The 15,564-nt window shown below is 33.5% G+C and overlaps 2 pseudogenes; both read left to right on the forward strand.

Moving 5' to 3' along the window:
- Nucleotides 3,326-4,823, forward strand: LOC109133278 (annotated as a pseudogene).
- Nucleotides 6,191-7,783, forward strand: LOC109133279 (annotated as a pseudogene).

The raw sequence follows: 15,564 nt of genomic DNA on the forward strand, positions 1-15,564 counted from the left end.
ATATCTTTCTATTCACCTCATTCTTTTCAATAAGAATCTTCTAAATAATAATTTATTTTTTTAAATAAATTAAATTGAATTAAAAAGCAAAACAAATTATGTATAATTTTAATTAAAAAAGTTAAATATTTTTTTTTTGTTTTAGATTTCACAACTAAAAGAGGATATATATATATATATATATATCGGTATGAGTTTATAAATGAGAATTAGGGTTTAGATTTTACAATTAGAACGAAAATATGTGTTGGTTAAGGTTTAAAAATGAGGTGATTAAGATTTAGATTTTACAATTAAAACCAAATTATATGTCGGCATGCCATTGCAAATGTGGTGGTTAGGGTTTAAATTTTACAAGTATAACGAAATTACATGTTAGTTTGGCTTTAAACTGAGGTGGTTAGGGTTTAGATTGTCAATTATAACTATATGTCGGTTTGGTTTACAAATGAGGTGGTTAGAGTTTAGATTTTACAATTAAACCAAAATTATATATTGGTTGGATTTACAAATGTGGTGGTTAGGGTTGAGATTTTACAATTATAACGAAATTATATATCGGTTTGAGTTTACAAACTTTATTTATTAATCAAAGATTCAAAAAACAATATATAATTTCAACTAAAATCGAATCAAAAGACGGATTGAAAATTTTTAATCATAAGATTATATATAATTTTTTTAAAAATACTCTTAATATCATCGAAAATATATTAATGTTTATGCACATAATTTCATATCTGAACATGTAAACTAAATTATGATTAAAAGTCAAGTCTATTTATGGTATTACAATGAGAAATGTCAAGAAAGTGAGACAAAAATGGGTAATTCGTATAATAGAAAACATAGTAATTAAACGATTTTTTTTTTTAAAAGTTGACTATGTGACATGTAAAGAACTACTTTGAGATGAGTATTTTGAGAATATGGGGTGTTTTTGAAAATATTTTGAGAGTTTTTAAGAATTATAATTTCTACTAACTATATAAATTAAACATTTAAATGGAGAATACATTTATTTTGTCTAAATTTCTTAGCCAAAATTTATTAAGAAAATTATTATATGGGTAATTATTTAAAAGAGAATGGTTTATGGAACATAAAATTTCTAACGGGATGAGATAGAATAGGACTGGAGTGGACAAGATTTAACTACACCCCATAAAAGTTATTTTAACATTTTCAACAAACATGGGCTGTGCTTGATGATTATGGATGAATTGCAAAAAAATTTATGTTTTCGAGGTGAAGAAGATGATGATCATGTTTATTTTCGATACAAGTTGCAGTATTTTACATATACACTAAAATATTGACAAAACACTATAAAAGAGTGGCCAACTAATTTTTATGGAAAATTTTAATATTATACAATTAAAATATTACAACCTAAAAGGGTTTATTATTTGACTGAATATATGTTTTATCAGTGTTTTGAAGTAATTTAATTGACTAATTATGTACATATAATTTAAGAAAAAATAATTAAATTTTGAGAAAAAGTCAAGTCTATTTATGGTATTAAGACGAGGAATAGTATGTAAACTGAAACGGGTAATTCAAATAATGAGAACCAATATACCGAATTTTTTTTTAAAAGGACATAAATCTTAGATAAAAGTAAGAAATTAAAAAATATAAGTAAATAAATTCAAAACTCAAGTTTTCACTAATTTTGATACGGATTGACTATGCAACATGTAACTAACCATTTTGGAACAGTCAATTTTAAAATTTGGGTATTTTTGAAAACAATTATATAATTTTTGAAAATTATATTTTTTTGATAATTTCATCTAACTAAATAAAAAAAAATATTCAGCGAAGAACTTTGGTATCCCATCTTTATTTTTTATCCAATCTCTTTTAGCAAACATTATGTAACGAGTAATAATTTAAAAAAGAATGAACATAAGATGAAAAATTATGATGGATACGGGATGAGACAGAACGAGAAAGGATGAGACGAGACGAGAGATGATGAGTTGGGATTTGAGGGAATGGAACGGGACGTGTTTCATGTTCCAAAGTAAATACGTCTACATTTATTTTGTTTTAAAATTAAATGAGAATAATGCACCTATACAACAACACCTGAATTAATATAATTCTTAATCGATTTACGAATTTAAAATTTATATGAAAATATTTTGTCTCGTGCTATGGCATGGGTCACTACCTAGTTAGATACTAATTTAAAATAAACTAAGTGGGTTAAACTTAAATTTTTAATTTTTTTAATTTGAGGACTATAGTAGAAGTTAAAATAAAACATTTAATAAAATATATTTGAATTACTTATTTTTTTCAAAACCAAAAATAACCAATTAGAATGGAATAATGGTTTTCAATTTTGCCGGTATGATTTCGAACCGGTTTAAAGACGCAAGTGGAGTCTGATCTATGTTGCATGGAAACGGAAACGGAAACGCGGAAACGAAACGTTTCGGAAACGGAAAACGGGTTTTTTTGAAAAATAGATAATGGAAACGTATAGGAAACGTATATATATATATATAATAAATCCCTAAACATAAAAATCATAATAAAAAAAATTCTGAAACAACACAAATTCAAAACATAAATATTAAATAGTTTAATTAAAAACTGTAACATATTATTGCAGAATTGATCATAGACTGTTTGTGTTGAAATTATATTATTTATTGCAGAGTTGATCATAGACAGGTAACATATTATTTAAGAGTTGAAATTATATTATTTATTTATTAAATTTCAAAATTATAAAAAAGAGTTTCCTTCGCGTTTCCAACGTGTTTCCAAAACAGAAATAGAGTTTCCATCATGTTTCCAAACTGGGATTTTTAGGAAACGTATTTCTATGCCTTGTTTCCGAGTTTCCATGAGTTTCCGTTTCCGAAACATTTCGGAAACGGGAAACGCACCTCAAAAAGAGTTTTCATGCAACATAGAGTCTGATAACTTTGGCCGATATTTCACCCTGCCATGTTTTTGTCTCCACACCGCCGTCGATTTTCACAGCGGTCGAACTTCTTTTAAACGCAGCTGGCTTTGAAGATCACAAGTTATTGAGTCGTTTTCTATCGAAGAGCTAGCGTTTGGTGCGTTGCGATTAAAACATCGTTTTGTAGATGAGATAGTTCTCCGGAAGGTATAATAAATTCAAGAGTAGATCTTATTTCATTGTCTCTGTCAGTCAGCGGCGATGAGTCAGTGGTATGTTTCTTCTTCTTCGTGATGTGCTTATTTCTTCTGTGAACTGTTCTTAGGGCTTTTTTTTTTTTTTTTTCTAACTGTAAGCTTTAACCCTTAATTTGAATTTCTTGGATTTGGGGGGCTTTTATTACAACAAAAGTTGTGGTCAAAATTGGAGCAATGAGGATAGGATCAGTGAGTTGCCTGAAGCTCTGCTTCTTCAGATATTGTCTTTGCTTCCAACAAAAGAAGTTGTAGCGATGAGTATATTGGCTAAACGATGGAGGTATCTTTGGAAGATGGTGCCGAGTCTTGAGTTTGATTGTCTGATGTCTTCAGATGATGTCAGCAGGTGTTTGCTTTCAAATCAAGCTCCGGTTCTACAGAGGCTGTGTCTCGAAAGGGATTATGATTATGACTCTAATATGGATACTGGGGTATTGATGGGAATTGCGTTTGGACTCCATGTGCGTAACTTGGAACTCTATGTTTACGCTTGTAAGAAGTTCAGATTTCCTACAAGCTTGTGTAACTCTGAATCACTAGAGACATTGAAGCTCAGTGATGCCATTCTTGTGGATGTCCCTTCTCCGATTTGTCTCAAGTGCCTTAGAAGTTAGAACTCTACACCTTCACGGGGTGGTGTACAAGGACGATGAATCGGTTTCTAACCTTTTATCTGGTTGTATTAGCCTGGAGAATTTGGTGATTCATCGATTTGAGCAAGCTGATGTGGATACTTTCACTATTGCGGTGCCATCCTTGCAGAGGCTAACACTTACTTCTGAAAATGATGATGAAGACTCGGTCTATGTGATAAATGCTCCTTCTTTGATATACTTGGAGTTTCAAGGGGTTTTAAATGATAAGACTTTTATGATCAAGAATTCACCTGAGCTGGTGGAGGCAAGTTTGAGAGATCTTTGTGATTTGTCTGGTCATCCGAACATTTCAGTCTTTGAGAACATTCTTAGATCCCTTACTTCAGTCAAACGCCTTTCATTGGAGATATCGGCACCCTCAAAGGTAGGCTTCTCTTTCAATTGATTCAGTTTCATGTTGTTGTTATTTGTTATTTACTTTGTATTTTGTTCTAATATTGTGCCATGCATAGATTAAGTTTCCTACTGGTAGCATCGTCTTCCAGCTGGTATATTTGGAGCTAGATACATATGAACCAAAGTGGTGGAATGTGCTTATGCTTATGCTTGATAGTTCACCTAAATTACAAGTCCTCAAGCTTATCCGCGTAAGCATTTCAAGCTTATATTCCGTATAAAACTCCAGTTCAGTTTTAGGGTTCGATGATCTAATATACATTAATTGTGTTTCTCCCTCGTCGGTAACAGAAATCGTGTAGGAGGGAAGAACCAGAGGCCTATATGAAATGGAATAAACCAAAGTATGTTCCAAAATGTTTGTTGCTCCATCTCGAGACATTAGTGTGGAAAAATTACCAAGGGGAAGTAGAAGATGAGAAAGAGATTGCGAAATACATCCTAATGAATGCAAGTCGTCTGACAAAGGCAACTTTCTCCAATGCATATATTCGTCGTGAAAAGAGTCTTCAAAGGTTGAAGGAATTGAGAAGTGTGGTCATGGCTTCGAACTCATGCAAGCTTGTGTTCAAAGGACCTCGTTAAACATGCAAGTACTAAGTATTACAAATGTCTTACTTCACTCAGTTTTTCTAAAACATATTGGTTTTAGCCTTTTAGATGTTGAGTTTTAGTATGGCACTATATTAAACCCCGTTTGAAATTCTGAACTTTATGTGTATTGTTAAGGTTATACGATCTTGGGTTTGTGTTTATGCTTTTTTATCTAGCCATAACTTACTATTTTTGGAAGGATAACTAGATTCAGAAATCTTTTTTGATGAGTAAGAACGGCATAACATATATTAAATGAAACTAAGAATGGTAGGAACAGAGAGGCATTCATACAATTTCTGACCAAGTGTACCAAAAATCTCTGCTTTCTTTTTTTTTTTCTTTGGTGGGAATTGGGAAACAAGGAGAAAGATCTCCTTGTGTTTTATTCAAAAACTATATAAAAATACAACCGGACTTGCCATGGGATGGCATGCCCGCGAGCATCTTCATCAACAATAAAACCAACATCACTCGGACTAGACTCTGCTTTATTTTTGGATTTTGATGTGGAAACATATGTTTTAATCGGTTTCCATGTTACACAATTCAAAAAACCGGCTATTCAGTCATCTTTATTGCAAGGAAACTCTTTACGCTCATGCTCGATATGTCCTAGTTTGCAAGACCTCAGGTTCTTTCGGCTTACCACCCTGAAATTCAAACGCGTGGTCAGGGCTTCTCAAATTCATGTCGCATTCACACCATTTTTTTATATGAATATTTAAACCCTTTTTAACACCTTATTTTTCCAAAATGGTCGTAAAATACCTAAACTGATTCTAAACAAACCAGAGCTGGAAAAAAAAATTTATTACACACACAAACACCAAAACATGATTTTAATTATTTATGTAAAAATAACTAAAATATATTTAAACCGGACTTATACAAAATTGAATTGAGGGACGGTCGGTTTCATCCGGTTTGTATCGGTTGAATAAATCTCTCCGCCTCCTCTGAAACCCTTAAAAGTCTACCAGTTTTTCTCACTGCCGTGAACTCTCTCTTAGTGGTTTGAATTGAATCGTTCTCTGTTGGTTGGTTTGGCGTTGAAACAGCGTTTGCAAGTGCGATAATACCTGCACCAAGCTGATCCTTTACACTTTGATTTTTTTTCTTTGTCTCTACCAACGACAATGAAACGATGGTATGTTTCTTCTATGTGTTTTTAGGGTTTTTCTTTTAACCGTAAGCTCCAAACTAACTCAGTGTTCCTTCGTTACTTCAATTAAAAAGGTTTTTGTTTGTTTGTTTTGTTTTATAGCAAAAGTTATGGTCCTAGTTTGAGCAATGAGGACAGGATCAGTGAGTTGCCTGATGATCTGCTTCTGCAGATATTGTCTTTACGTACAACAGAAGATGTTGTAGCCATGAGTGTCTTGGCTAAACGATGGTGGTCTCTTTGGAAGATGATGCCTTGTCTTGATTTTTATTACGATGGCAGGACTAATTACGAGACATTTTCCAATAATGTTTGCAGGTGTTTGCTTTCGCATCAAGCTCCGGTTCTACAGAGTTTGGATCTCTGGATTTATTTTACTAAAGGTACTAGTACTATCGATATCGGAATATTAGTTGGAACTGCATTTGGACTCCATGTGTTAATATTTTCACTGATGGACAACCGTTCAAATTTCCTAGCAGTTTGTATAACTGTGAAACACTAGAGACCTTGGAACTTGGAAGTAATCTTGGTTCCGTCCTTGTAGATGTCCCTTCTCCGGTGTGTCTGAAATCGCTTAGAACTCTACACCTTATCGAAGTGGACTACAAAGACGATGAATCAATAATTAACCTTTTAACTGGCTGTATTAATCTTGAAAATTTGGTGGTTAATCTAAATGGATATGAGTCATATGAAAATGTGGATACTTTCACTGTTGCCGTGCCATCCTTACAGCGGCTAACAATTATTGATTATATTTATGATTCGGTCTGTGAGATAAATGCCCCTTCTTTGAAATACTTGAGGATTGAAGGGCTTCTTGATGGAAGCAATTATTGTCTGACTGAGAATGTGCCTGACCTGGTGGAGGCAGATATTGACATCAATGGTGAAATCGACGAGAACATCTTGGGATCACTCACTTCAGTTAAACGTCTTTCCTTGAAGGTATCACCGTTGGAGGTAAGGCTTTCATGTGATTAATCGAATTACTTGTTGTTATTATTGCATATTGTTTCTCTACTAATATTGCCTTCATGTATGTATAGATTACACTTCCTATCAGTAGTACCTTTTATCACTTGACTTATTTGGAGCTATGTACATATAAATCTGATTGGTGGAATCTACTTACGTTCATGCTCGATATTTCTCCTAATTTACAAGTCCTCAAGCTCATCGGTTTCAAGATAGTAAGTTCATCTTTCAATAATGTTTTCCAGCTCTGTTTTGGGTTTAATGATCATATTTATATGTGATTTTATTTTATATGGAACAAACCGAAGAATGTTCCTGAATGTTTGTTGCTCCACCTCGAAACATTGGTGTGGACATGTTATTAAGCGAGACTAGAGGATGAGATAGAGGTGGCAAAATATATCCTAAGGAACGCAAGCCGTTTGGAAAAGGCAACTTTCTCCAAACTTGAAATTAGTTCGGACAAGAGAGTTGAGATGGTTCAGGAACTCAAAAGCGTGGTCAGGGCTTCGAAGTCATGTCAACTTGTGTTCAAATGAAACTTACACATATATATTTGTAGAGTTTAATTTATTTTTCATTGTGGGCAGGTTTGGTACTCTTTAATTTGGAAAAGACCCATTTATAATTTTCTGATTTGGTTGAGTTTGATGTTGTAACGCATCTAAGATGTTGTAACGCATCTAAGATGTTGCAATCCATAGAGACTAGTGTGGTTAAAAACTCATGCATGCTCGTGTTATACTGCCACGAAGCTCATGTTCAGTCCTTGGTTGTGACTTTGAAGCCTGATTCTTGGGATTGAAGGAACATTACTTAATCGAAGTTTAATTACAGACTTGAATTTATGTATATCACTTGTATATGTGAATTAATCTTTAGTTTTTGCAATTCATTATTGAAAGAGCTTTTTCTAAATACTAAATTTTCAAATCCAAAACTACAGACTTTATAACACTTTTAATTAGATAGTCTTTAGATTTTCACGGCAGCGAAGACACATGTACGTAGTACTACTACTCCTCTTCAAAACCCTAACTTCCAGCCGAACAATCTCTCTAGACTCTAGCAGTGGAGGAAGAAAGGCCTTTCTATTTCCTTCTGAACGTTTGGCCGCGCGTCTTCTTTTGGAGGCTGAAACAGCGTTTGTAAATGCGATCGCACAATTCTTTCTTGACCAATTGTTATCAGTATCACTATCAACAACAAACGATGGTATGTTTTTATGAACACATATTGTTATTTCTCTCCGAATCCTTTTTTTTTTTAATCAACCAATACTAATTCATGTTTTATTATTTTTCTTTGGGTATCTCGAAGTTTGAGAAATTGAAGTGGTGTTAATTAATGAGGACAGGATTAATGACTTGCTTGCCTGAAGCTCTAGCTTTTGCAGATATTGTCTTTTTTGCTTCAAGTAAAAGATGTTGTAACTACTAGCTTGTGTTTTGTCTAATCAAAGTGAAATCGGTTCGAAAAACATATTGGTTTGTACACTCTTAGATGTTGAATTTTAGTATGGCACTGTGTTAAATAGTTAAATCTGTTTGAAATATGATTGTTAAGGTTAAACAAACAATCGTGGGTTTGTGTTTTTTTTCTCTAGCCGTAACTTCTTGCCATTTGCAAAGATAAATAAATAGATTCTGAAACTTTTTGATACATACTATTATTAGATTTTTTGTGTTTATAATTTTTGTTGTTGTTACTGTCACTAAATATACTAGATATTCACCTGCGGTATATTGCGAGATTAGATTTGTTTAAAAAAATGAAAAATATAAATGTACTTTACATTTATATATTATGTAGTTGATCAAAGGTCAATTAAAACCCAATATGTACTCCACGAAGATCTAGTGGTATCGTTGTAACACTTCAGGATCGAATCCACAGAGACCAAACAATTGCACTATGAAACTATGAAGATCAAATATAGTTAAGACAAAAGAAGAAGTTTTTGAAGCAAGTAATAATTAAACAAACGGAAAATAAATAAGTTGTTTCTAAATCAAAAAGGAAATATTAGGCACATGGAATCTATGGGGAATATAATCTCGGACTAAGGTGGTTAGATGGGGATGCATTAGACACCGTTCTAGAACTCAAATCACGGTTGTAAAGCTAACCTACTTTCGCAGCGTTAACTATCTATGCAATGAATTCACTAAACCCTAAACCGTCGTTTGGATCTAGCAAACCAAGCAAGCAATAAAAGTTCAAGTTTGATCTGTTCACAAGGTGCCTCAACTTCAAATTTCGCTGGCTAAGGTCCACCTTGCTCACCTAAGTTCTTTTCCAGCAACTCAACAACACTTTTGGTGCCACGATGAATTAAACCTATGATCATAAACTAGGTAGTTAATCTAGTTTAGGCTTTAAGAACAACTATAGATGAAGAACAAAAGAGATCAACCCCAAATCTAAAACACCATCATTAGAGAATCATAAACCCCTTTGAAACCCGAAACCCAATAGATAAACTACTCAGACATTGAAATCAAAGAACAGCAAATCAAAGATGAAGAAAACATAATTGAATTGCAAAAGAATAGAAAATAGGGTTTAGAAATCTTCTCTAAAGTGTCAAGAAGGATTAGAGATCTTCTCCCCCAGCTCTCAATACACAATAGTCTCCGAAAATAAAACTTATGTCTCTGGAGGCCGAGACTCTAACTTAAATATCAAAATAAAACCCTAAAAGTCGGTTTAAAACAAAAAAAAGGAAAACTTGAGTCGGGTACGGGACTGGTCGATCCCGAATGCGGATCAGCCGATCTTGGATGTTTTTCTCTGTTTGCTCCATCTGCTTGCTAGTCCGATCAGTCTTCACCAAACTGGCTCCAGATGCTTGTTTTCATCCCCAAAACACTCAGCTTCCTTCCAAAGTAACCTATAACCTATACAAACTCTCAAAAGACTAAAAAGACTCTAAAAACACACTTTGACTCAATAAAAGACCCAAAACAAATATAAAAATATGGTTAAAAACCTATAAAATACAGACACATCAATTCCCCCGGACTTGAATCTTTGCTTGTCCTCAAGCAAGAACAAACAAAAACTCAGGAACAGAGAAAAGGTTTGAAAGTGGAAACTCACACATTCTTGGGAACCTCTTCTTTGCACTCGCACTCTTCATCAAATCAAATTAAAAACTACTTTTTGTACTCCGCCCATGATTAGGATCAACACTCCCTACTCTGAACTCCACAACCTTAAAGAACCTTCAGCATCCCCATAGTTGTCTCTCTACATCAGATTAGTGAAAATGTGTGGTCTAGCCGATGGAATATCGATCACTGAACTTATTGACTCTTTCAACCTTTTAATGCCCAAGACTTCCTTCATATGCTCCCTTTCCTATCTCTTTTCTCACTTCTAAAGGATCGATTTTCCCTAATTTTCTAGGGTATCATTGTATTTTTTTTTTATCGATCCTTTTCTCGTTTCTTTGGACAGGCTTCCATGAATTACGAAGGATGCACGGTTTTACGCACAACCCTCGGTTCACTTCTTTATTAACTATATCCTCTTCTTCTTTTCTTTTATGTTGTTATTTTTTTTAATGAGTATTGAAGGGAAGAGAGAGGGGAAGCATCTTTGTGAGGAGATGCATGTCTTGTATTGCTTAAGGGAGGAGTCTTGTTCGATGCATACCAAGTCCCAAGGCAAGAAGTTAAATCCGGTTAAGTCCTTTCAAAGCTAGAGACAACGCATGATCAACTTAATGTCCTTTTCGGTGAGGGTCTTTTGGGGCATGTTGATTCTTCTCATGTTCGTTCCAAGCTTCATTCAAAAATAAAAAGTACTAAAGCAATCATAAGAGTGTTAGTTCAAAGCAAAGACTCCTAGAAATGTTCATAGTTTCCCAATACAATTTGTTTTTTTTTTAGAAAATAAAAAGACTCAAAGAAAGAAAAATCTAAATAAAACAACCAAAGAAAACGACATTAGTAACTTGGAGACACCCCTCCCCCGGACTTACTTTACACCGTCCCAGTGTGAAAGCAAAACCAAGAAAAGAATGAATCCCACAAAGAATATAAGAAAAAATGAAAATGAAAAAGAAAGGAAAAGAAACAAAAACCGGTGATCTCGCATATGGTGTTGGAGTGGTGTTGGCAAGGGTGGGGATCGATCGGTCTCGGGATGGGATCGACTGATATGAAACATTATTGAACTTGGAGATACCCGCAGCAGACCAACGAGATCGACCGATCTGTAAAGAGGATTGATCGATCCGAAGCTCCTGGAACAAAAAGAAAATTTCACATCTTCTGCGTTTGGAACCTGTTCCTGAAAATACTTAACACCAGACGTGATTTCACAGTTATAAATCCTAAAAACAAAATCAAAATCCTAAGACAAATAAAAAAATAAAGGGTAAGCCAGCACAAACCCCATGGGTTGCCTCCCATAAGCGCTTGTTTAAGGTCTATAGCTTGACCGCTCAACACAAAATATTAATCATGAGTATCAAAAGGCTGAGCCAATGGACCTTTAGTCCTTCTCTTGTTAATGCAATAAACAATATGTGTCAAGTAACACACAATTATCCATGGCAAAACGTTAAAATCCACGTCAAGGAAGTTTACTACAAATGTAGCATATAGTTTGAAATATTCCTTGATGGTTGGATGCTCATGAGGATCAAATGCATTTAATGGGAAAATAAAGTCAATTTCAGATTCAAAAGAAGTTTTCACAAAATAATCATCTTCATCACCATTAATTTCATAAAACACAATATCCTCATTCATATAATCAACCTCAGGGTCCTTTGTTTCATGCAAAATTGTATCAATATCAAGAACACACCCTAGGTAAGATTCTTCAAGAAGAGAGCTAGATACATCAGGCATTGAAAACTCAAACTCGAGATCATGAACATTCAAAGCACAATGATATTCTATATCAAAACATATTTCATGATAATCCCTAGCAAGTTTTTCTGCTCTTAAAATGTCTAGACGTTGAGACTCACATATCAAATCATAGCATTCATCAATGAGCAATGGAGTATCCAAACTAGAAGTTACTTCTTCAATGCATGGCATGTGAATATCCTCAAAATCATGAATTTCAAGGGTGGAAACGCATGTACCTTCTATTTGGCTTGGTGGAACCCAATATATTACCTTTTCGCAAGCATGATCTTCCCTAATCTCCATGAAAGTGGGCTCCCTCCCTTCAAGTACTGCTCCATGTGAGACGAGATTCAACCGGACCATTGCTGCTAAGTTCCTCCTTGTTGTTGTTGGATGCTCCATGGAAAGCTCATCAAACCTAAATTTTTGATCCGGTGTAAGAACACTCTCATCAAACGGTGGCTCCACATAAAGCTCATCTAGAATGTCTTCATCAACTGTGGTCTCCTCCTCTTGTGGCCAGTCATCGTAATCCATGCCCCCAAAAACATTTTTCATTTTCTTTTTTTAAAATCTACAAAAAAAGAGAAAATAATAAAAATTCGTAAAAACAAAAAAAAATCTTAGACTATACTCAATTCTAAAATTTCAAAGGTAACGTTTTGGTCTTCGGCAACGACGCAAAATTGATAAAAGGTCAATTAAAACCCAATGTGTACTCCACCACGATCTAGTGGTATCGTTGTAACACTTCAGGATCGAATCCACAGAGACCAAACAATTGCACTATGAAACTATGAAGATCAAATATAGCTAAGACAAAAGAGGAAGTTTGTGAAGCAAGTAATAATTAAACAAACGGAAAATAAATAAGTTGTTTCTAAATCAAAAAGAAAATATTGGGCACAGGGAATCTATGGGGAATATAATCTCGGACTAAGGTGGTTAGATGGGGATGCATTAGACACCGTTCTAGAACTCAATTCACGGTTGTAAAGCTAACCTACTTTCGCAGCGTTAACTATCTATGCAATGAATTCACTAAACCCTAAACCGTCGTTTGGATCTAGCAAACCAAGCAAGCAATAAAAGTTCAAGTTTGATTTGTTCACAAGGTGCCTCAACTTCAACTTTCGTTGGCTAAGGTCCACCTTGCTCACCTAAGTTCTTTTCCAGCAACTCAACAACACTTTTGGTGCCACGATGAATTAAACCTATGATCATAAACTAGGTAGGTAATCTAGTTTAGGCTTTAAGAACAACTATAGATGAAGAACAAAAGAGATGAACCCCAAATCTAAAACACCATCATTAGAGAATCATAAACCCCTTTGAAACCCGAAACCCAATAGATAAACTACTCAGACATTGAAACCAAAGAACAACAAATCAAAGATGAAGAAAACATAATTGAATTGCAAAAGAATAGAAAATAGGGTTTAGAAATCTTCTCCAAAGTGTCAAGAAGGATTAGAGATCTTCTCCCCCAGCTCTCAATACAAAATAGTCTCCGAAAATAAAACTTATGTCTCTGGAGGCCGAGCCTCTAACTTAGAGGGGGGTATTCAACTTAAATTTTAAAGGATTTGGTAGGATTTTAACATTTTAGGACTTTGGAAGATTTATGTGAGTTTTAAGGAGATTTGGTTGTGTTTAGAGTTTTTATATTTTTAAAAAAGGAAATGAAATGTGATTCTATGAGATTTGATGGTTAAACTTTGGGTGATTTTAACATATTTTACATCTCAATTATATGGGAACTCTATTTACATGTTCAAAAATATTTTTGGTTTTTTAAGAAACCGAAGCGTTAGATTGATAGTCACATGCCTCGAACCAAAGTTACCTCTGATGGAACATGGCTGATGGATTTATGCCAGAGAAAAAGATTCCTGATGAGTATGAAATTGTACATCAAGCTATTTTTACGGACCCAGATGACCAAAGTGGTTGGTTTTACCATCTGTGTCTCCTCTTCTCACTTCCTCTTGGCCTTCACCTGGTTCCAGTGTAATTCTATTTGGAGTTGGGTGCTTGAATGGCTCTCCTTCTAACGTCACTACTTTTTGTTCTGAGACGGGTTATGTTCCACTGATTCTCTACTTTGACCACGCTGTTGGTGGAGTTAGCTCGTCGACTGTTACAATTGATTCTGAACTAAAAGGAAACGAGAACCTTGTTTGGGAACCAATTTCGAAATAAAAGCTCTCAAGTGTCTTGTGTCGTAGATTTTTTTTTATTTTTTATCAAATCCTTTAAAATTCTATCTCAAAAGGTATGATTTTGAGATGGTATTTTTTAACTAGAAAACAAAAAAGAAGTCTTTTAGAATCATTCAAAATCTCAATTTTTTTAAAGTTGTGATATTTTGAATAACAGTAGATTTCAAGTAAGTTTTATAAATAACTGATTGAATAACAAGAGATTTTAGATTATTTTAAATGATTTTACATAAATCCAAGTTGAATAACATAGGATTTTAAAAAATCTTTTAAAATCAACAATTGAATAACAAGTGATTTTAAGAATACTTTAGAATCTTTTAAAATATCAGTTGAATACCTCCCTCTTAAATATCAAAATAAAACTCTAAAAGTCGGTTTAAAACAAAAAAGGAAAACTTGAGTCGGGTACGGGACTGGTCGATCCCGAATGCGGATCAGCCGATCTTGGATGTTTTTCTCTGTTTGCTCCATCTGCTTGCTAGTCCGATCAGTCTTCACCAAACTGGCTCCAGATGCTTGTTTTCATCTCCAAAACACTCAGATTTCTTCCAAAGTAACCTATAACTTATACAAACTCTCAAAAGACTAAAAAGACTCTAAAAACACACGTTGACTCAATAAAAGACCCAAAACAAATCTAAAACTATGGTTAAAAACCTATAAAATACAGACACATCAGTAGTGTCCAATTTATATGTTTTAGGTGTATATCATGTATTGTTTTATAATATAGAAATGATATCATACAATCCTTTAATATTTAAATACTTCAATATATATATTTTTGTGTGCAATGAAAATAAAACTCAGTTGGTTTTTTATATGAACTATACTAATTGTTTACTTTTATAAACTTTAATTATTAATGTGGATTAAAAATATGTGTGTTTAATATGTTATCTTTCACCTTTTGGTAAGTAGAAAAAAATCAACATTTCCTAAAAAGTGTTTAGTAAATATAGTATTGATATCTTAAATCTATAATAATATATTGATTATAACCCGTTCCACAATATTTTTTTTAAGGTTAATTATAATATTATTATATATATAACTATACAGATAATAACTTTAAATTTTTAGACTAAAATAGGTAGCATGAGATTTAACTTCATACTGTATCTATAATTTACAACTCCATTTGTAGTAATAATATATAAAGGAAATATATGAAAGTGGAAAAAATAGTTAATTTGACTTAAAATGCATGGCCTGAAAGGATATAAATTCGTGAACAAAGATAAATCATGTGATTATTTTTTGTAAAATTAAATAAAGTAAAGAATAATGTTATAGAAGTTAATTTTTAATTGATTTTGAGAAAATTAGATGTTTCTGAATAATACTGTAACTACAAATTATTGTAGTTAGAAAGTATTTAGGGAAGAAAGATTTGTTATCTGTTTGACTAAGGAATATGCTAGGAATCACGCATTAATACCCATTTAATTTGTTTCTTTGTTTTGATTTTGTACAGGTACGAGAGGAAG

The sequence above is a fragment of the Camelina sativa genome, chromosome 6 (genome assembly GCF_000633955.1).
Source record: "Camelina sativa cultivar DH55 chromosome 6, Cs, whole genome shotgun sequence".
NCBI classification, from domain to species: Eukaryota; Viridiplantae; Streptophyta; class Magnoliopsida; order Brassicales; family Brassicaceae; genus Camelina; species Camelina sativa.